We start from the raw sequence: 21791 nt of genomic DNA, 5'->3' as shown, positions 1-21791 counted from the left end.
TGTGACCTGCTACCCTCAGTGAGTGGCCAGGAGCCAGAGTTCCAGGGAGTAAACCCCACCACGAAGCCTGGAGGTCCTGAGGGCATAGTGGCTGCTACCTCAGGAACCACGGTAGGAAGTGGCTCAGGGAGGCAGGGGGAGTGGTATCTACCACCTGAGCAAGGTCAGCATGTTGCAGTAGGATTCCCTGATGACTGGGTGACGACCACCCCTGTTGCTAAGAGGGCCCTGGGCTGGGACCCAGTGGAGAGGGAGGGTCTGGGTCCACTAGTGTGGCTGCCACCCAGCCCTAGGGGGCAGCCTGCTTCCCTGACTCCAGCCACTAGGCCACCCTGCCCTGACCCCAAGGGCCATTATATTGACTCTGTCTGGTAGAACACCTAGCCGTGGCCCAAAGGGCTGTTATATTGACTCCAGCCACTAGGCCAAACAGCACTGACCCCAAGGGCAGTTATATTGGCATCACCCATTAGGTCACACAACCCTGACACTAATGGAAGTCATATTGACTCTGGCCTCTAGGCCATGCTGTTTTCAGCTGAAGGACAGTCTGGTAGACTGTAACCCTGGTGGGATCGTGCCCCGCCCCAAAGGAGGACAGGGTGTGCATACCCCGTGACTGGGGGTCATAGTGGATCACAAGCTAAATATGAGTCGACAGTGCAAAATTGTTGCAAAAGAGCTAACATAATTCTGGGATACACTAGCAGGAGTGTTGTAAGCAAGACACGAGAAGTAATTCTTCCACTCTACTCCACACTGATTAGGCCTCAACTGAAGTATTGTGTCCAATTCCGGGCACTGCATTTCAGGAAAGATGTGGACAAATTGGAGAAAGTCCAGAAAAGAGCAACAAAAATGATCAAAGGTCTAGAAAACATGACCTTTGAAGAAAGACTGAAAAAATTGGGTTTTTTTAGTCTGGAGAAGAGAAGACTGAGAGGGGACATGATAGCAGGTTTCAAGTACATAAAAGGTTGTGACAAAGAGGGAGAAAAATTGTTCTTGTTAACCTCTGAAGATATGAGAAGAAGCAATGAGCTTAAAATTACAGCCAGGGCGATTTAGGGTGGACATTAAGAAAAACTTCCTAACTGTCAGGGTGGTTAAGCACAGGAATAAATTGGCCAGGCAGGTTGTGGAATCTCCATCACTGAAGATTTTTAAGAGCAGGTTAGACGAACCCCTGTCAGGAATGGTCTAGATAATACTTAGTCCCGCCATGAGTGTAGGGAACTGAATTAGAAGATCTCTCGAGGTCCCTTCCAGCACTACAGTTCTATGAAGTTTCACCTTATATGTACATAACTGGAAATTTCAAGCATGTATATAAAGATGACCAGATGGAACTGTTACAATGGTACTAGCGATACACATTTAAAAAGACATTGTGAAAAAAGATATTACACAGTCAAATGATTCCCTTAAAGACAAACTTCGAACTCAAAAGCAGAGGCTCCAGGAGATTTAAAAAATATATGAATAAACTTATCTGGTAAGTGCTGTTTCTAGTTTTTTGTTAAACATAATTGCTACCTCCCTTTCCCTTTCCCCTCCCCAGCTGACATTTGGCAAGAAACCCTCTGAAGAAGTCAAATACTCAAAAATCATATATATCTTTACCGGCACATCTCTTACGGTTTTTTAAATGTCTTTAAGATTTGTCTGCTACATTTTAACTATAAAAATCTAGAGCTGATTCTAGGGGTAACAAGAACACTTTAGTTTAAGGGAGTGAGTAGCGGTAAAAAGTTAAACTTTTCTCTTCTTCCGAAACATATGCTCAAGTTTTGGGTTGTACGGTTCTTAGATTTGAAATTGCTCTTTGTAACTTTTTTACTATATCTATTACCATAACCATGTGTGAAAGCTTTTCCAGCAAATTAAAACTGATTACAATATTCTGATTACAACTGATTGCAATAGTCTCAGAGAGCCAAGAACTCTTTTATCTTTTGCATCATCTCAATAGAAAGTGAGCTTGAAAGGCCTTCAGTAGTGAGATAGATGGGTTTGCAGCACAATAACCAAAGAAGGGAAACCTATAAAGTGAAAACAATTCATTTGACTGCATCCCATATTATTGTGCATTGTAAATTAATGTCCTGTGCTATTTTTATGCAGCTGGTTCTAATCAGACCAAAAAAGTGTATTCTGTAAAAAAAAAAAAAAAAAATTGTTCCTGTTCTCTGTTTCATGCATTTTATAAAATTGGTTCTTCATTCATTTTAGGGAGCTCACTCAGGACATGCACAGAGCCCTATTTAAATCAAAGAGGGAAGGGGAGGGAGATCCTTCCACATGGAACTAAGTTTATGGAACACTTTAACTAAAGTGTTCTTGTTACCCCTAGAATCAGCTCTAGAACTAAGGATGACATGGATAAAAAAAGAAGAGCGGCATACCTGAAAGAATGAGATGCTGCTCAGGTTGGAATAATGGTAGTTGATCTATTGTTTCAAACATACACAAAAAATCCAACAATATACAGTCAGGAGAGACTTATGACATGAACAGAATGAAACAAGAGAGGGTCACTGGTTTTGCTAGCCCTGATTCAGGCAAGCAGCACTGCTCAGGAAAGCATTTAAGAGTGTGCTTCCATGCTTTTCTGAACAGTGATGGACTTAAACTCATGGACTTTAAGATCAGATGGGACCATCATTATCTAGTCTGACCTGCACATTGCAGGCCACAGAACTTCACCCACCCACTCCTGTAATAGACCCCTAACCTCTGGCTGCGTTATTGAAGTCCTCAAATCCTGGTTTAAAGACTTCAAGTTACAGAGAATTCATTATTTACACTAGTTTAAACCAATCTGTATTGTTACCTCAAAAATGAGTTTTTGGGCACTGCTGCACTAAACTGCCCATCACCCTCTTAATCTGTTCTTCTGGAGGTAAAAGTTCCCAGGGTTTCTAAGGAAACACTCAAAGGACACAGCTATAACCTTCTGATAAAGTAACTGACACAGGCAGTGATCTTTCCAAAACAAAGTGTCTTTTTAACACTGTGTAGCCTAAAAATCCTAAACAAGGCACTATAATCCCTTATTGCAAGTTAAAAGAGCACTTGAACTACAATAGCATATAGTTCAAATGACACTAAGCAAAGCAATTTGTTTGCAACAAATTGCTGATAGCAGATCTTAAGTGGCTTTAAAGTTTACATACATAAAATACAATTAAAACACATAGAGACATTTCAAGCATACACATATTAAATACTATAAAAACTATCCTAAACTATACTTATACTAAACTATAATTATAGAACATTAAGCTTACTCTATAAATCCGTTGCTGCTTTCTTTTAAAAATCAAATAACTGGCACTGTTGTTTGGCTCTTGGTCAGTTAGTTCTGTTTTGCTCCAGCTTTCTTTTCTCTCTGTGCAGCAGTTTGTCTTTGGCTTCTCTTGCTGGCTTTCCGGCTCTTCCTGCACAGCTCTTGCCATCTCAGATGCAGTCTTCCGACTCCAAAAATGTTTCCAGCAGCTGGCCTTTTATGCTACCTTCTATCCCTGTCTTTAAATAGCTTTCTATTCTTCCCTATAGTTACCTCAGTCACACATGCTCAGTCTTGACCATTAACTCAGAATTCTGATTGACAGTTCTGACTTTAAAACAAGTTGTAACTAGTATGAGTGAGTTCTGACCAGTTAGAGGCTTAACTGACTGACCTCTCTGTCACCCCTCCCTTTACTGCAAATGCTTAGTAGTACTGTTCTATTGGCTGTCAGGTCTTTGCCTGGGCACGTGTGGTCTTTGCCTGAACATGATTTTGCACATGCTCAACAGTTGCCAGTCTTGCACATGCTGACTGAGGTCCTTTACTACAGATCCAGACTAACACAGCTACCCCTCTGATACTTCAGAGTTGTGATTCTGCAGAACCACACCCACACCTACTTGACTCTTTTCTAGGGCACCTTTTTTTTATTTTTGTTTGTTTATTTGTTTGTTTTTTGAAATCCCAAGTTCTTACTGAGCATGCTCTGCCACATCCATCTCAGAGTGGAGCGATTTTTGCTTGTTCAGAATAGAGATCAGAGATACGAAGATGAGACTGAAGAGTTTTCTCTGGCAATATTATCTCTAGATATTATAAGTGGTCGTTGGGGGTTAGGGGGGTTGAGGAGTTGCCTTGTGCCTGGTGGTTGGGATTGCAGTGGATTTGCATTGTGGGAGGGAGTGCCTGTTTTTTTGCATTTCAAATCAAAGATGGTAACCTTACTCCACTTCCTAATCCCCCCCAAACCTTCAGACTCTGACCACCCAATTTTGACTTTTGGCCTGTATCCGGACTCCAGCTTTAATACCGACTTGTCTTGCGTTTGGACTTTGACCACACAGCTTTGACCTCTGGCCTTCACCTGGACTCTGGCTACGGTTCTGATTCTGGTTTGGCTAGGGACTCTGATCTTGGTTTGACCCTGGCATGTCCCCAGATGTCAATTCCAGCACCACACTTGATCCAAGCCCAACCCTATTCCTAGGCTGCAACCTATGCTCCAACCACTAGGCCTGATTATTGGAGGCAGCATGTAATTATCTAAACTAGAATTTGGCTAGTACCCTGGGGCTAACACCCTTATACTTTTATTATGAAAAGTGACATCATTATCACAGGTGGTCTGGGCCTTTATTTTTTGTTGCCGTTGAAAGAGAAACTATACTGCCTCAGAGCAGCATTTTGAGTCTTCAGACAGTAGCATCTGTCAGAATTAGGAGAGAAAAATTATTATGAGAAAATGAGGATGGATACAATACAAAACACACATGGTTTAAGTCATTTTAATGAACCCATTGGCCGTACCAGGTTTCTCATGAATTCTCTGAATTTTGGATTGGAAGTTTTAATGAGGACTTCAGTGGGGCCAGGATTTCACCTGAGATTTGTGCGGTGACTGGGTCATGTTAACACCTTTGACTCTCCGGCCCCATTGGTCCATCTAAATTAACACAGTTTAGAAATGTAAACTACTTAATTTCTGACATGCCAGTTCCATTCTAAATTGTCTTCTCTGATCATTATAAACAAGATGTTTCTCACCTACACACATAGCAGATGTTAACTGCAAATATGTGGTTGAGACTACAGTGAGCCTTGAGGTGCTGATGAAAAGGCTGCATGCTTCTGAGCCACTCAAGGAAGAGCTCTTGGAAAGTACTTTGATTGTCAGTCACAATTGCTCTGCTGGTATCCCCTTGCTCTTGGAGGAAAGCAAATTGCAACACCTCCATGCAAGGTGCAACTTTATTTCATATCCTTGCACTGGCCCTATGGGTAGAGTACGGGCTCTGCCTACACAGCTACAAAAATGTGTTTTCTTTTTACTTTATTGTGATTCCTAATCATATAAATGCCTTTAATTGTGTGGATATTTTTAATACTTTCAGAGAAATGTATGATGAGATACAGTTAGAACCAAGCACTGTAAATGATGCATTGTAGCTTGAGAATAAGCTACAATGTATTATTAAAGACAGAAGCTTTTTATAAACAACAGCATTGCACCTCTTTCTGATTCTGTGTATGGAAAATACCATCAGTCTAATAAAATATTTTAGCATGGAACTATTCCCAAGACAAATATAACTCCAGTACTTTATATATCAGCAGACTGGCAAGGCTCTGATGTGCATATAAAGTATTGTACTATCACTTTTATGATATATTCTTTAGTACAAGACTGCTCCCAACTAAAATACATTAAGGCAATAGTACTTTGAGTATACTGTACATCAGAAAGACTTGATGGGATAAAACAACACAAAGAATGGGTCTTTTCCACAGAATTAGTCAAGTCACAATTGGTACAATATATATATTTAAACATAGTGAAAATAGAATGTTTTGGAGAGAAAGGGAGCTTCTGATCTTAGATAACCATAGCCTCTCAACCCTTGATAATTATAATGTGGGGAGAGAGGGGATGTTCTGAAGGAGTGGGGTCTTCCTCTTCAGTGACTCGTGCCATTTAGCTGGTAGCTACGTTGTCCATAGTTTGCAGCCATAGATTCTTTACATGTTTCTGTGCAAATCAAAGCAGCTTAGACTGGAGGAAGACGGTGCGTGGAACAGTGGATCCACAGACAACCTGTATCTCAAATTTGAGTGTCCAGTGGGGAAACGTGGTTACCTCAAAAACATTTATTCAAAGTGAATACAGCTCTCAAAAAAAAGCTGCCCCCTCTCAAGAAAAAGTTGTTTAGCTGATGTAAGCTAATTTCCTCTTAAAAATTCTGGATGCACTCACTGGCTGGTGCATTTGACCAGAGGCTAGAAGTGAAAATAGGCCTCAGTTTCCTTTTAAATGTCACTGAATTGGTCCTATTCCCCATATGTTGGTGAAAGAGCATATAATCAACTACCAGCTCTCTTCCTGGAGTACAGTATGGAATGCAAATAACTGAGGAGAGCCAGATGAGAAATTCAGCGAAGTACTGGGAGCAGCATTCAAATCATACGGTATGTTTCTTTTGCTGTGCAATGGCAGTTACAAGGCAACTGAGTCAGGAGGTCAATTTACATTTGGAGCATCAGGTCACTTCTACAGATCACTTTCCAAGTTGAGTGAAATAGAGAAGCTACACAAGCAACATGAGTGGTGAAAAATTAAATTATATTTTAAAAATCCTTTGCTTTAATGCTTTAGGGCAGGAGTGGGTAAACTATGGCCCGGGGGCCACATTCGGCCCTTCAGACGTTTTAATCCGGCCCTTGAGCTCCAGCCAGGGAGTTGGGTCGGGGGCTTGCCCCGCTCTGCACATGCCGTGGCTCGCACGGCTCCCGGAAGCAGCGGCATGTCCCCTGTCCGGTTCCTACATGTTAGGGGCAGCCAGGGGGCTCTGCACGCTGCCCCTGCCCCAAGTGTCACTCCCACAGCTCCCATTGGCTGGGAACCGAGGCCAATGGGAGCTGTAGGGACAGCACCTGCAGACAGGCAGCGCTCAAAGCCACCTGGCCGTGCCTCCGTGTAGGAGCCGGAGGGGGGACATGCTGCTGCTTCCAGGAGCTGCTTGAGGTAAGCACTGCCTGGAACATGCATCCCTCACCCCCTTCCATGCCCAACCCCCTGCCCCAGCCCTGATCCCCCTCCTGCCCGCCAAACCCCTCACTCCCAGCCTGGAGTACCCTCCTGCACCCCCAGCCTCCCATACCCAGCCCCACCCCAGAGCCTGCACCCCCAGCCAGAGCCCTCACCCCCCGGCACTCCAACCCCTTGCCTCAGCCTGGAGCCCCTTCCCGCACCTGAACTCCTCATTTCTGGCCCCAACCCAGAGCCCTCACCCCTAGTCGGAGCCCTCACCCCCTCCCACACCCCAACCCTCAATTTTGTGAGCATTCATGGCCTGCCATACAATTTCCATACCCAGATGTAGCCCTCCAGCCAGAAAGTTTGCCCACCCCTGCTTTGGGGTATTTATGGCAACTGAAGAAAAGTTTTATTAAAAATAAATCTTTTGAACATGGACGTGGCCCTTTGAAACACTCATACAATAATTTATTCTTTGGTTTAAAATGAAGACAGTTCATTGATATTCTTTAAAAATGGTTGTTTAGTGGTTGGAGCTGGAGCTTTATGCATAAGGAAACAGAACATATTGTGCTGAGCTTCTGTCTAGGGAATCTTTTTGTTACTTGTATTATCGTTTTAGTAATCTTTAGAAGAGCTTCCCACAATTATGTGGAAGCTTAAATGATTGGCTTGATCATTGTATACAGTCATCATGTTTGAAAATCTCAATAACAGTTTAAACCAAATATTTTTACATCATGTGATTAATCTCAGCTTCAGGCCATGCAAAGAGGCCATCTTAATTAACTGTGATGGGAGAGAAACAGTCTCATGAGATGACAATCAATCAGAAATCTCTTGGACAAACTATGTAACATTAAATTAGACTGAAATCTTCTACAGTGATGAACAAGACCAGGTTGGAGAACAAGCTTACAGAGTGAATTGATCTTGATAGTCATGTTCAAACAGTGGACAACAGAGTATAGATGAAGAAATTATCATTCAGATAATTTAGATTTAAATTAGGCTACATTTAGATTGGAAGCTCTTTGGAGCTCAGGTTGTATGTCTGTACTTACTTCTGTGAAATGCTTTGGCATACTTTGGTAGCTCAATAATAATAATAATAAATGTAGGAGGATCAGACACTTGTTGGTGGCACCAGGAATGGCCCAGTATTAACAGAAGGGTGGAAAACAACAGTGCCAATGTAGGCTCCCTGTATCAGGCCTCTGCTTGCCCGAACCGCTTCCATGTTTAGACTTTAATTAACCCCACAGGCCAGATGGAAAGAATGGAATGTGTGGCAACTAGTTATCAGTGCAACACTGATACCAGGAGGCAATTATAAAGCCTGCTTGCACCTGGCTGAAGGGAGTGAAACAAAATAACCGGTCGGGAAAAGTTACTAACGAGATAATTTGTTTTCTGCCAAGTATGATTTAACCTGTTCAGTGTAATTGCTACTTTATAATGTATCTGCTATATGGGAACTAGAAGGGAGGGAAGAAGGGGGGGCTGGGCAGTGGGGGTAATAGAGATGCTTAGCTGAAATCATGTATAAAGAGAGAGAGCTGCTTGTATGGAGTGTGCTTGATCTGAGACGTGTCTGTGTCTCCGAGCACCGCTTTGAGATCTCAAATAAACCTTTGTTTGCTTCTCCACCTTGGTGTGTTTATTGGAAGCGAAGCACACCGGGCAACGAACCACTGTTGCTGTCGCCTCGGGCCTTTGTGCCGGCAACACACTGAAACGCTGAAAGAATTGCAAAAGTTTGGCTATGCATCAAGAAAGGATCAAAACTACTTCTTAATGGCCTCATGATTCTAATCAGTCAATAGGTCTTATGGACAAGCTAATTTCAAGTATTTTAGATCTGATTTGCAAGAAAGGATTCAAGATCTGACTTGCAAGAAAGGATCCCTTCTGTAATAAGAAGTGCTTGACTACTAATATTAGAATTCAGCCCAAGTACCAGAATACCAAGAATACCCAAAGTAGGTGAGACAAACAGTACAATGATTTTTAAGTCCATGGCTGAGAAAAAGAGCTGAGTGATATTCAGGAGATATAAAAGAATGTTTTAGGAATGCATCATACTCTTCCCTAAAGTTAAGCTCTGCTACTAATCAAGAATAATGTAGACTGTGACGGGTAGGTAAACAGCTGGCATACTACCCAGTAGTGGGGAGAAAATAATTGTTGGCCAAAGACCGTGGGGCAAACCCTTCCTTTTATTAAAAGTGGTGTGTTATATTTAATATCCTATTGAGAGCAAAAGGACTTCTGATTAAAATGCATGGAACTCAATATACGGACCACTGAAATAACAAGTCAGTCTTGCTGAGACTGAAAATCTGTGGTTCCAGGGAGTTTAAGTGTTTCCAACCTGGTGCTTCAACCACTAAGCCACTGTATTGAGAAAAAAGAAAGGGATTAGTAGTGTTACAGCAGGCATTTTCTGACAGAAGGAATCCTGGGAGCATTACTTTACCCAGCAAAGTTCCGTGTGGGGCATAAGGAGAATCAGTGTTTGTTTTTTATAAAGATTCTAATGAGACACTTACGGAAAATGAATACTGAAAACTGCAAAATTGAGTCAAAGGAAGTGGGATCAGGAGACTAGACTGCATATTTTTACAGTATTTGTTTGATATGCTACCATTTGCTAAGATTATATTATCGTCTGATATGATAGATTTGCTCAATTACAGTAATATTGTTTAAACCCTTGGAGGGAAAGTGGAGTTTTGTGGTATTTCAATGTTCCAGCTTGTTTATGTGCTGATAGTCTATTAAAGAAATGTACAATATTGTTTTATAAGAAAGTTTCATTATGCTTATATATTTAAGGTCTCTTTGGGACAAGGATGATTTATGGCACTTTCTTTTATAGTTGATCCAATATGTTGTTTGACTTTGTGTAGCCATGGTTTCACAGACTCGCTGATGCCTCACAGAGGTGACTGAAAAGCATTCTATTCAGAAAAAAATGTTTCCTGGTTTTCTGTATTTCATTTCTTCCCTCTAAAAAAAATTAGAGTCATTAGTATAAAAATAGAGTATTTGTTTACTAATCATCTACTCCTGCTGCTTATTTTCCACCTGCAGTCATAATCCTTTCTGTGAGATAATACATTTGGTTGCTAGGGAAATGCTTACTATTTTCAAACTTCCAAAACATGTGGTTCTGAAACCAAATTACTTCAAGCAAGGAAAAAGGTCTGGGGTGTGCAGGTGCCATGTCCAGCCATGGGAGGAAGTAGTTAATGAACGTTGTTGAGGAAAAGGAGAAGAAATATCCCTAGTGCTCCAGAGGGCAGGAGTGAGATGTGAAGCTTGGAGGGAAGGCTGACAGCTGGGCCTCCAATAGGGAAGCAGGCTTTAAAAGGGGATGTTTGATTTATGGTATAGAGCCCTTTTTCCAGACTAATGAAACCTGTTTGTAGAGTCTGTAGCAAAATGGCCTGAAGGCAAGGGAAGTGATTTTTGCTGCCTGGTAATAACAGGACTGTTTGTTTTGCTTCCCTAGAAAGCCAAGAGCTGTGTCTGAAGGATTTGTGTCTGAGATCAAGCAACTTATCAGGCCTCCAGCATGGTTGTGTGGCCCCTAATAGATCAATCTGGAGGGCAGTAGTTTGCATCTGAATTCAAATGACGAACATCATGACTGTGCGTTTGCTAGCCTAGATGAAGGTTCTCTTTGCATTACTTGTTCAGGGGGAATCTGTAATAACGACAGTTTACCTCTGGCCAAAGACAATGTCCTGACCTAATGTACCTATGGTAGAAAGTAGATTAGACCCTGCTGGCATTTATGGGCACTAGTCCTTTTTCACACCCGGATTCAAATTGTGCATTGTGGAGAAAAGCAATGGTACTCTCTTGAGTTCTGCCAACAAATGCTGCCTGTTTGAGATAACTATTCATTAACTTCTCTAGGCTCTGCTTTTCCTTGGTGGGGTGAAGATGCTAGCCTGGGATCTGGGGTCTACTCAGTTGCTCCTTAATAGGATTCTCAGATGGTAACAGCAACAGGAACACTGATGTCTGATCTACACATAGATTTTGCACCAGAGTAATTATGTCAGTTAGGTACTGATATAGCTATACCAGTAAAACCTCTACTGTGACAGTGTTATATTGATTCACATATAGGAATAAGCTTTACCCATATAAGCCCCTTTATTAATAGCAATATAGTTGTGTACACATACCATTTCAACTATACCAGTACAATTAAAGTGGTACAACTTTGTGTTTGGCAAGGTCTTAGTTAACAGAGTAATTAAGCTTACAGCTTGCATGTAATGTATCAGAACTGTTTAACACTAAACCAGAGATGTTAATGATCCCAAGTGTCCAACTGCTCACTCAGGGACAGTACACATCACCACCCCCATGCAGTACATCAGCAGACCCGCCAGCCATTCTGCTACCTCATCATTCATCACCCGACTTGTTCAGGAACTGTCCCACCAGTTTGATTCATTTGGCCAGCAAGCAGATACACCTCAGTGTTCTCAACTCTCACAATTTTATCACAGATCTTGTGATATTTGGTGTTTCCCTTAAGGCCTTCAGCTCCTGAACTCATAGGATTGCACAGGAATCTTAGCTTTCATTTTCAAAAAGTAAGTTCCTTGTCTTCATGATTGCAGAAAAAAGCTTGAAGATGTGTCCCCAGTGTAAGCTAAAGGCTCAGAAACCAAAGGACAAATAGACTCATAGACTTCAAGGTCAGACGGGACCATCGTGATCATTTAGTCTGACCTCCTGCACGTTGCAGGCCACAAAACCTCACTCATCCACTCCTGAAATAGACCCCTAACCTCTGGCTGAGTTACTGAAGTCCTCAAATCATGGTTTAAAGACATCAAGTTACAGAGAATTCACCATTTACACTAGTTTAAACCTGCAAGTGGGCTGTGCCCCATTCTGCATAGGAAGGCGAAAAATCCCCGGCATCTCTGCCAATCAGACCCAGAGGAAAATTCCTTCCCAACCCCAAATATGGTTCTCAGTTAGACACTGAGCATGTGGGCAAGACCCACCAGGCAGATACCTGCGAAAGAATTCTCTGTAGTAACTTAGAGCCCTCCCCATCTGGTGTGCCATCTCCAGCCTTTGGGGATTTTTGCTACCGGCAGTCGCTGACTGGGCACATGCCATTGTAGGCAGTCCCATCATACATTCACCTCCATAAACTTATCAAGCTCAGTCTTGAAGCCAGTTAAGTTTTTTGCCCACACTGCTCCCTTTGGAAGGCTGTTCCAGAACTTCACTCCTCCAATGGTTAGAAATCTTCACCTAATTTTGAGCCTAAACTTGTTTATATCCATTTGTTCTTCTGTCCACATTGGTGCTTAACTTAAATAACTCCTCTCCCTCCTTGGTATTTATCCCTCTGATATATTTATAGAGAGTAATCATTTTTCCCGAGCCTTCTTTTGGTTAGGCTAAACAAGCCAAGCTCTTTGAGTCTCCTTTCATAAGGTAGGTTTTCCATTCCTCGGATCATCCTAGTAGCCCTTCTCTGCACCTGTGTCAGTTTGAATTCATCTTTCTTAAACATGGGAGACCAGAATTGCACACAGTATTCCAGATGAGGTCTCATCAGTGCCTTGTATAATGGTATTAATACTTCCCTATCTCTCCTGGAAATACCTCGCCTGATGCATCCTAGGACTGCATTAGCATTTTTCAAGGCTGCATTACATTGACAGCTCATAATCATCCTGTGACCAAACAATGCACCCAGGTTTTTCTCTACCTCTGTCGCTTCCAACTGATAACTAAAAAGACCCAAAAATTAATTATTATTTTTAAATGTAATGATCTTGGGAACAAGACTCATGACTTTTCAATGCTTCAGCAGAGTTGCCAGCTCTTGTGAATTAAGTATGAGTTACAGATTTTGGCACCCACAGAGGGCACTATTGCAATGATGTCAGAAGCTCCTCCATTCCTGTGATTTTCGGGGCTTGCGGCAGAGAGCTCTGATCATTTTCCAGATCCATTTTACAGACCTCATACAGAAGGCAATATGGGGAGAGGTGGGAAAGTAGGAGGTGAGAGAGTCAAGACAATAGGTAGGGCCCTACCAAATTCATGGCCATGAAAAACACATTGCAGACTGTTAAAATTGGTCTCCCCCATGAAATCTGGTCTTTTGTATACTTTTACCCCATAGTACCCTATAGTATAGGGTAAAAGTACACAAAAGTACATAGCATTTCTCAAACTGGGGGTCTTGACCCAAAAGGGGGTTGCATGCCTATTGTAGGGGGGTTGCAGTAGTCCCATTCCTTACTTCTGCACTGCCTTCAGAACTGGGCAGCCTGAGAGCAGTGCTACTGGCCGGGCACGCAGCGCTGAAGGCAGAAGTAAGAAGGTGCCCTCCCTTCAATTGCCTTGCAAAACTCCCCTTTGAGTTGGGACCCCCAGTCTGAGAAATGCTGACTTAAGTGCTTTACATGTGCATATTTTGCTGTTTTTAAATACATATTCCTGCTTTGTTACAACACTGTGAAATTTAAGATTTAAGTATCTGAAACCATGAAATTCAAGATTTTAAAAATGCTATGACTGTGACATTTACCAAAAATGGACCATGGATTTGGTAGGGCCGTAGTAATAGAAATGGATGGCAGTTCCCCTGCGGGGGGAGGTGGAGAGAGCAAGGAGAAGGTAAGTGGACTGTCCATCTGAGAAACTAGAGAGAGGCATGTATTTGTGTGTGCACTAAAGGCTGACTCTTCAGGCTGAAATTATCAGGTTAGCAGAGGAGGGATGTACAAAGTCAAGAGACTAAAAACATGATTTGATTGGCGGCAAAATCATGAGATTAAAAAGCCCCCCATCTCACTCGAGGGGGGTTGTCATCTGACTCAGGATTTTTGATCCCCACCCCTGCCCTGAGGCTGATCCCTGCATGCAGTGTTGGGGTTGACAGTATTTCCTAAGCCTGATGCCAGGGGCTGTAACTATGCAGCTCCCCAGCCACAGACCTGCAGCCGTGTACCCCAGCAACTGCACTAGCCACTCCTGCCCTAGAGGGGGCGCTACCACCGCCCTCTCCCTTTCCGGGCGAGCCGCTTCAACCACACCGGCTCAGTGACCCCGCGCAATTCCTCTTCCTTGGCTCGTTCTCCACGCTCCGGACCCTAGCCCCGCCCCCTTTCCTTGGGCCTTGTGAGTTTCAGCGGTTACGCATGCGCCTTTTCAGCACCTTTCGACGCTCCGCCCTTTCCTTCGTTCTGCTACCGGAAGGCAAGGGCTGGTGCGCATGCGCATTTGGTATCTTCTTGTACTCCCGGAGCCCTGATCGTCATAGTGGCTGCAGTTCCACGCATGCGTGTTTGGTCCCTGTGCCGGGAGGGGGGCATTTTAACAGTAAACATCCTGCCGATTTGAACGGCGGGTTTGGGCGGCAGGAAGGGCTGCGGCCGCCATCTTGTTTGTTTGAGTGGCTCGGATCGGGGAGGAGGCGGAGCGGTGTAGTTACCGAGCCCGGCCCCGCCAGCCGCTGCATTGGCCTCCCCTGCCGCCACGCAAGACTCGGGGTAAGGAGCCGGCCTCGCTGCGCCCGCCCCGGCGGAGCAGGCAGCGCGTCCCGCGGGGGGCTCTGCAGCCGTCCGAAGGGCGGGGGCGGCCGGGCTCAGCGCTGCGCTTCCTCCGGGACGCGGAGAGGCCTAGTCCTCGCCGCCCCATGCTGCGGCTGGGCAGGCCCGGCCCGCTGCTCCTGGGGATCCTCCAGCCGAGTCCGGGAGGCGGAGAGACGGGGGGGGGGTCGCGGGGCTTTAATGTGTCTCCGGGGGCCGCTTCCCCAGAGGCGCGGGGTGCTGCGGCCAGTGCCTGCGGGAGCCGGGCGGGCTGCTCTCTAGTCCGCTGTCCCCTGGAGCTCGCCCCGCTGCCGAGCCGAGACGGGTGAGGCCCGTGAGGGAGCCCCGGGCTGGCAGCGCGGAGCAGTTCGACGTGAGCCAGCTGGGAGGGGGCTGCTGCAAAACTTCCCCGTAAGCGAAGGTGACGTGCCCCAAAGTCCCCACTTCCCGACCCCTCGGGTGCGGCCCTGAGCTGCTGGAGGTGAGGGGCTGCTGCCGGCATCGGATCCGTGTCCAGTCCGGGCACCGGACAGGTGATTGGGGGGGAGGGTTCAGTGCGTGTCTGAATGCCGTGCGCTTTTAAATATGAAGCGATCAGAGGCACTCTGTAAAAATGTTTGCTTCCCTCTGTACGGGTCAACTAATTTATATTCTTGTAGACTATTATGTGGGACAGTATTTCGCGAGCCTTTTGCTGAAACTGTAATCTCTGGGATTGGGTTTATGGGGGCTTGTTTGGCGTGTGGGAAGTGAAGGTTTAGAAGGGAGGACCTGAAAGGGAAAAGTTTGAGAACCCACTTACACTAGAAAATTATATTTTGGGGGGTTCAGATCAGCCCTATATTAGTAGAGATGGATAATCTAGGGCTTTTCTACTAGCAACAGTTCATGCAATAGCTAGTGATTAGTTTAAGTGGTGCATCAAAGGGATATCCGTGTTACATGTGCTAGATTTTTAGAGTTAGAAGAAGTTTTGGGGACAATAGGATTGCCTGTATTGCCCTCTACATGCTTATGTTTGTAGCTCTGTACTGTAATGACTGTAATCTAATCCTGTCTTCATGGTTTCATCTGGTCTGCAGAAGTCAGGAAGGATCACACACACACACACACACACACACACACACACACAGGCTCCTGATGTACAGTTGTATTCTGGAGGTGGTGGGGGGGGGTTGGGTTCACCTTCCTCTGAAGCATCCCGCCACACCTAGAGATGGGATACCAGTTGGGATGGACTGGTGCTCGGAAGTGGTACAGAGACTCTTGCTCACATGCTTATGGTCTAGCTGATCACTAGGTTTGGTGTTTGGAAGGAATTTTCCCCAAGATCAGATTGGCAGGGACCATGGGATTTTTTTCACTTTCCTCTGCAGCATGAGAGGAAGCATGGATTGTGTGCTAGGATGTATCTCAACTAAGCGATTCTCTGCCATCACAGAGATCTTGGGATCCCTGCTGTTCTCAACTCATGGTGCGCAACAGTTTAGCCTCCTAAGGACTAAAATCTTTTTTTAAGTGAAGTCAGTGGACTCAACATAGGGGTAAATGGGTGAAACTTAATGATTTGTGATGTGCAGGTGGTCAGAATCTGTGATATTGTGATTCCTTTTGGCTTTTCTGAAACCTGCCTCAGAATCACCCTGCCTGCCAAACTTCAGCTGTAAGTCATATTTTCCTTTTTAAAATTTTGTTGTTTGGTTTTTTTTGGTTGCTGTGTCTTATTTAAATTAATTTACCTTATTTGTTGAATTTGAACACTTTCAACAAGAATATTGCAAAATTTCAACTGTAGTTTCTTTGGTCAAGATTCAGCAAACACACATGCTCTCTTTCACAAATGTGAGTAGTCTTATTGACCTGTGTTTGTAGGATCAGGGCCTTAGTTTACTTTCTAAAGACTCATTGTAAGCATGTGGCATGCTGTGAATTTGTAAACAGTAATTAAAACAAAATGAACCCAGTATATTGACAATCAGAGAAAGTGAGTATAGTGGGAAAATTGGCAGATATGTTATTTAAGTTAGTCAAGTATAGAGAAGAACTGTGAGGAACTTTAGGGACCTAACCAAGCTAGATAAATGGACAGATACTGTGGACTAAGTTCAGTGTTGGTAAAAGCAAAGTAATGTCCATTGACGGAGGAAATTTGAACTAGCCTGGCCATTAACTTAACTCTGGAAAGAGGCCTGGGCCTCATTGTGGAGTGAAGACCTACTCAGTGTGCAGCTGTGGTCTAAAAAGCAAAGACGACATTAAGATGCACAAGTAACAGGATGGAGAATAATATTAAAACTCTGCTGTTATGTAAATCGAATACCCTCATCTGGAATATTCTGTGCAGGTCACCTGACTCAGAAAAGGCTATAGCAAAATTAAAGGGGCTGAGGGAAGGGCAGCAAGAACGTGGTGTATGAAAAAACTATAGTATGAGAAGTGACTGCAAAGATTGGGATTTTTTACCTTAAGACACAAATATGATGTAACATGATAACAAGTATATAAAATAATGATATAGAGAAGATAGATCAGGAACTTTGGCTCTCCCTTTCTCTTAACTAAGAACAAAAGAACACGATGGCAGATTCAAACTGATAAAAGGAATTTTTCATGGAGTGTATGATTAAAATGTGGAAGAGCCCAAGATTTTAGCTAGATTCAAAGAGCTGTTGGACACTTATATGGCTAACAAGTATTTCCAGAATTACAATAGTTTAATGCTAATACATTTTAGAAGGGCTGTAAAACCTAATGCTTTAGGTTTAACCCAGTCTCTAATGACTGGGAATTAGGATGAGACTTTCTGGGGGGCAGATTACCCCACATCAGCCCATTCTGAGGTTTCTTGCACCTTCCTCAGACACATCTGGTACTGGCCATTGTCCAAGACAGGATGCTGGGGTAGATGGACCGTGGGTCTAATACACTATGGCAATTCCAACATTCTTTTTTTCACTTTTACTTTATATACACGGTGTCATCAAATGTACAGGCATAGTATAGTCAGTTTTCCTGTGATTATTTTGGGCTTTCCACACAACATAGACACGCACTTTAAACAAAATAGGAATGCTTGATTATCAAAACACAAATAGGCAGGAGGGCTCAAGGATGACTGTGGCATTTGAAATTATTTCAACTTGATTAGACTTCAGTTTGGTGTCCCTTTTTAAAAGGACATCTTTTGACAGGTTCAAAATTTGATCATAGTAGAAAGTTTCCCAATCTGAGGTGAGTGGGGCTGCCCGTGAGGTGCCCAATAGGATTGCTGGCAGAAGACTAGATTACTGTGTAGAACAGTGGTTCTCAAATAGAGGTTAGGGGCCATGAGTGGGTTTCAGGGGGGCTGCCAAGCATGGCCAGCGTTAGACTTGCTAGGACCCAGGGCAGAAAAGCCAAAGTCCTACCATGCAGGACTTCAGCCTGGTGCCCCAAGCATCCCCACCTGGGGCTAAGGCCAAAGCCTGAGCAACTTAGCTTCACAGTGCCCCTTGTGGCATGGGCCCCTGGGCAGTTGTCCTGCTTGCTTCCCCCTAATGTCAGCCCTAACGTTTATATGCAGAAAAACAGTTGTTGTGGCACAGCTGGGCTGTGGAGTTTTTAAAGCGGGGGGGACAACTCAGAAAGAAAAAGGTTGAGAACCCCTGGTGTAGGGGAAAGTTGTAGGATCCCAGATCTGATCCATTGCTTCTCTAGTTAAAATGCCAGGTGGCTACTTGAAAGTAATTAATTACCCTTCCTGCATCTGCTGTGAGCCCTAATATTGTTGGCTGCAGGAGCAACTCACATGCACAGGTGTATAGTCAGGGAGTACCATGCCAACCCCAGCTTCTCTTTGCACATCTAGCAGTTAGTTCAGCGTTGGGTTGTATCAAATGTCCTATTGCTCTCCCCACCGCCATCTGTCTGCACTTTTCTGGAGAGAAGAGTCAGACCAAAAAAAAAAAAGTAAGGGAGAGAAAACAAGAAAGAAACAAGGAAAAGAAAATATACTGAAAAGAGAGAGGACAGAGGCGTGAGAAAAAGGCAGCAACCGTTGCTGCCATGCTGCAAAGGATCATGCGTGTTGCCTGTGCAGTAGTGCACCCCAGATGGGGATTCCAAGAATAAAAAGTTGGTGAGCACTTCCGTAATAATTCCACTGGAAATGTATTTTTAAAATTTGTACAAGCTGCATGTGAATGTATTCTCATTGCAGTATTGGGATAGTGCATTAGAACTTAGAAGTGATGCTGACTTGTGTATTAGTTCAAGCAGACTGCATTGCATAAAGTAGACATTGCAAATAGAAATTAGAGTTTTAATGTAAGATGTTGTAACTTATAAATGCATTTGTTAAATTATTTTTAGTCTGGTAACATCACTCTTTAATTTTTTTCCTCTATTTATATGTATACTTTCTGTGGTAGCACGTCCATAATATATGGAGGAAAACTGCTAATCTCTGCCAGAAGCAATTTACTTCTACTTTATTTCCTCTTTTCAAGATTTTCAATACACCTCTACCCCGATATAACGCGGTCCTCAGGAACCAAATTTCCCTACTGTGTTACAGGTGAAACATCGGGGTAATAGCGGCAGGGCTCCAGCAGTGATTTAAAGAGCCCAGGGCCCTTTAAATCACCACCCGAGCCCTGCTGCTGGAGCCCCGGGTAGTGGTGGCAGGGTAGCAGTGGCAGGGATCCAACGGTGATTTAAAGATCCCCGTGCTCCTGCTGCTGCAGCTCCAGAATGGCGGTGGCAGGGCTCCAGCGGTGATTTAAAGGGCCGGGGCTTCCCGCAGCAGCCAGAGTCCCAGGCCCTTTAAAGTGTCACCCAAGCCCTGCTGCCTGAGCCCCAGGGTTACCACGCTATATGTGAACCCGTGTTATATCGGGTCACGTTTTATCAGGGTAGTGGTGTACTTGAAACAAGTAACTCTCATTCTTCTCTAATGTTGCCCTTGAGTTTCAGGCTCTCCATAACCCTTGCATAGATTTAGCAATTCTCTGCTAGTCCTGTGAAACGTCAGCATGCTGACCACTTACCATTTGGGCTTCCTATCCCCATCTTCCCCACAACAAAAGTGTAGTAGGTTCCCAGCCCTGTTTGTTATATTAATGACTTGTGTTTGTGTGAAAGATTAAACCTTTCCCTGTCACATTGGGGAGCACTTCTTCTTCTCTCCCTTCTCCCCCACCTCCCAAAATGCCCATGTATATTCCCAGAATAGAAGAAATAAACAATTTGTCCTCACAAGGAACCAACTTTGTTACCCCTTAGCATTTAGTGCTTGTGTGTTCCTGGCACCATGGGAAAGTTACTTCCTCTTGTAGCTCTAATGTGGGGAACATGTAGGCCAAGTGCAGCCATACTGCCGAAAGATAGTAGTGGCAATATATCCATGCTAGCAGCTGCTATCTGTGCTGTCAGGGAACTGGAATGAATACAGTTGTTTGTGTCTTATTGGTCCACATAATGCTTTTCATGTTTAATGGGAAGCCTTCATTAGATTTTCAGGTTTGAGTCAAGTATGTTTGATCTTTCCCTGACGTTCAAGCTATATATTTTGAACTGATTGTGAACATGTCAAATCTAATTATGCCAATCCACAAAAAAATCAAAGAACAGTTTTTACAATTGGAGTTGGAAAGTTGTGACAGAGATTTAATGCTGATGGCTATAACTCCTCACTCCTTCTCCATTCTCTTATGCCTAATGTTTTTGAGAAATATTTCATTGTACAACAAACCCACCTCATAGATTTGTGAAATACTTTTTTAAACCCATTGCACTGAGAAATACAGTTTTTGATTTATAGTGTCCCCTTTCATTTGATGATCTGGGTAATTCCCATAAAATTGCTCCTTTGGCGGGTCTTTTGGAGGATCCTCTGCATTTCCCCCCCCCCCTCCCTCCCCCCAGCTTTCAGTGAGGATGCAACAGATTTCTGTCCTTGGTTCCTTTCTCTACCCACAGTTAACGTGAAGAGGGAGAAATCTCATTTGCAGATACAAATGCAACTACAGTAATTCCTCGCTTAACGTTGTAGTTAGGTCCCTGGAAAATGTGACTTCAAGCGAAACGATGTTAAGTGAATCCAATTTTCCCCATAAGAATTAATGTAAATGGGGCGGGGGGGGGGGAGAGGTAGGTTCCAAGGAAATTTTTTTCACCAGACAAAAGTCTATATTTTATAATATATATACACACACAATAAGTTTTAAACAAACAATTTAATACTGTTCACAGCGATGATGATTGTGAAGCTTGGTTGAGGTAGTGAAGTCAGAGGGTGGGCTATTTCCCAGGGAATGCCTTACTGCTAAATGATGAACTAGCTTTTGACTGAGTCCTCAAGGGTTAACCCACTGTTGTTAATGTAGCCTCACACTCTACAAGGCAGCAGAATGGGAGGAAGGGGAGACAGCATGGCAGACAGACACACACACCCTCTGTGAGAGAGATGTGCATTGTCCCAGTAAGTAGGCTGACCCCCTCTAAGTACACTGCTGTGTTAATTAATCAGCAAGTTGAGACAGCAGCTGCTCTCAGGAAGCTCCCTTGGGCCTGACCCCTGTCCTGTTGTTCTCTCCTCCCCTTCCCCCATGGAGATGGGGTAAGTGGGGTGCAGGGGGGAGGGGGACACCCTGACTAGCTCTCCTCTCTCCCCGCCTGCATAGCAAGCAGGAGGCTCCCGGGAGCAGCTCCAAGGCAGAGGGCAGGAGCAGCACATGGCAATGGGGGGAGGGACAGCTGAACTGCTGGCAATTGATAGCCTGCATGGAGCTTATGGGAGCGGGGAGCTGATGCGGGGCTGCCAGTCCACCCTGGTTCCAAGCCCCCACCAGCTAGCTCCAACGGGCTGCTCTTCCTGCAAGCAGTGGACAATGCAGGTGGCTGCCAAACAAGGTTATAAGGGAGCATTGCACAACTTTAAATGGGCATGTTCTCTAATTGATCAACAAGGTAACAACAAAACAGTGTTAACCAGGATGACTTTAAGTGAGGAGTTACTGTACCACAACTATTTCTGGTGACTCTCAGATCTTCCTCTATTCCAGGCCTATCTTTCTAGCCAAACAACAAGCTCAACATGGCTGAAAGTGAGCTCTTCACCTTCCCCTCACCTCCCTTTTCTATCATTGTGAACAATACCACCATCTTTCCTGTCACTGAG

General features: G+C 44.1%; 1 protein-coding gene across 2 annotated transcripts in view; it reads left to right on the top strand.

Annotated features, from left to right (window-relative positions):
- The first annotated feature begins 14357 nt into the window (after nucleotides 1-14357).
- RAD21 (RAD21 cohesin complex component) overlaps nucleotides 14358-21791 on the top strand; it is a 32192-nt gene continuing 24758 nt past the window's right edge. Inside the window, exon 1 of one of the 2 annotated variants that reach the window (XM_039526354.1) lies at nucleotides 14358-14593. The gene's annotated coding sequence lies outside the window, so the exon portion shown is untranslated. Of the gene's footprint in view, nucleotides 14594-15028; nucleotides 15166-21791 lie in introns of those variants that run through there. The other variant, XM_039526355.1, reaches the window with a different exon arrangement.

The sequence above is a fragment of the Mauremys reevesii genome, linkage group 2 (genome assembly GCF_016161935.1).
Source record: "Mauremys reevesii isolate NIE-2019 linkage group 2, ASM1616193v1, whole genome shotgun sequence".
Taxonomy (NCBI): domain Eukaryota; kingdom Metazoa; phylum Chordata; order Testudines; family Geoemydidae; genus Mauremys; species Mauremys reevesii.
This window is presented reverse-complemented; position numbering and strand designations above follow the sequence as displayed.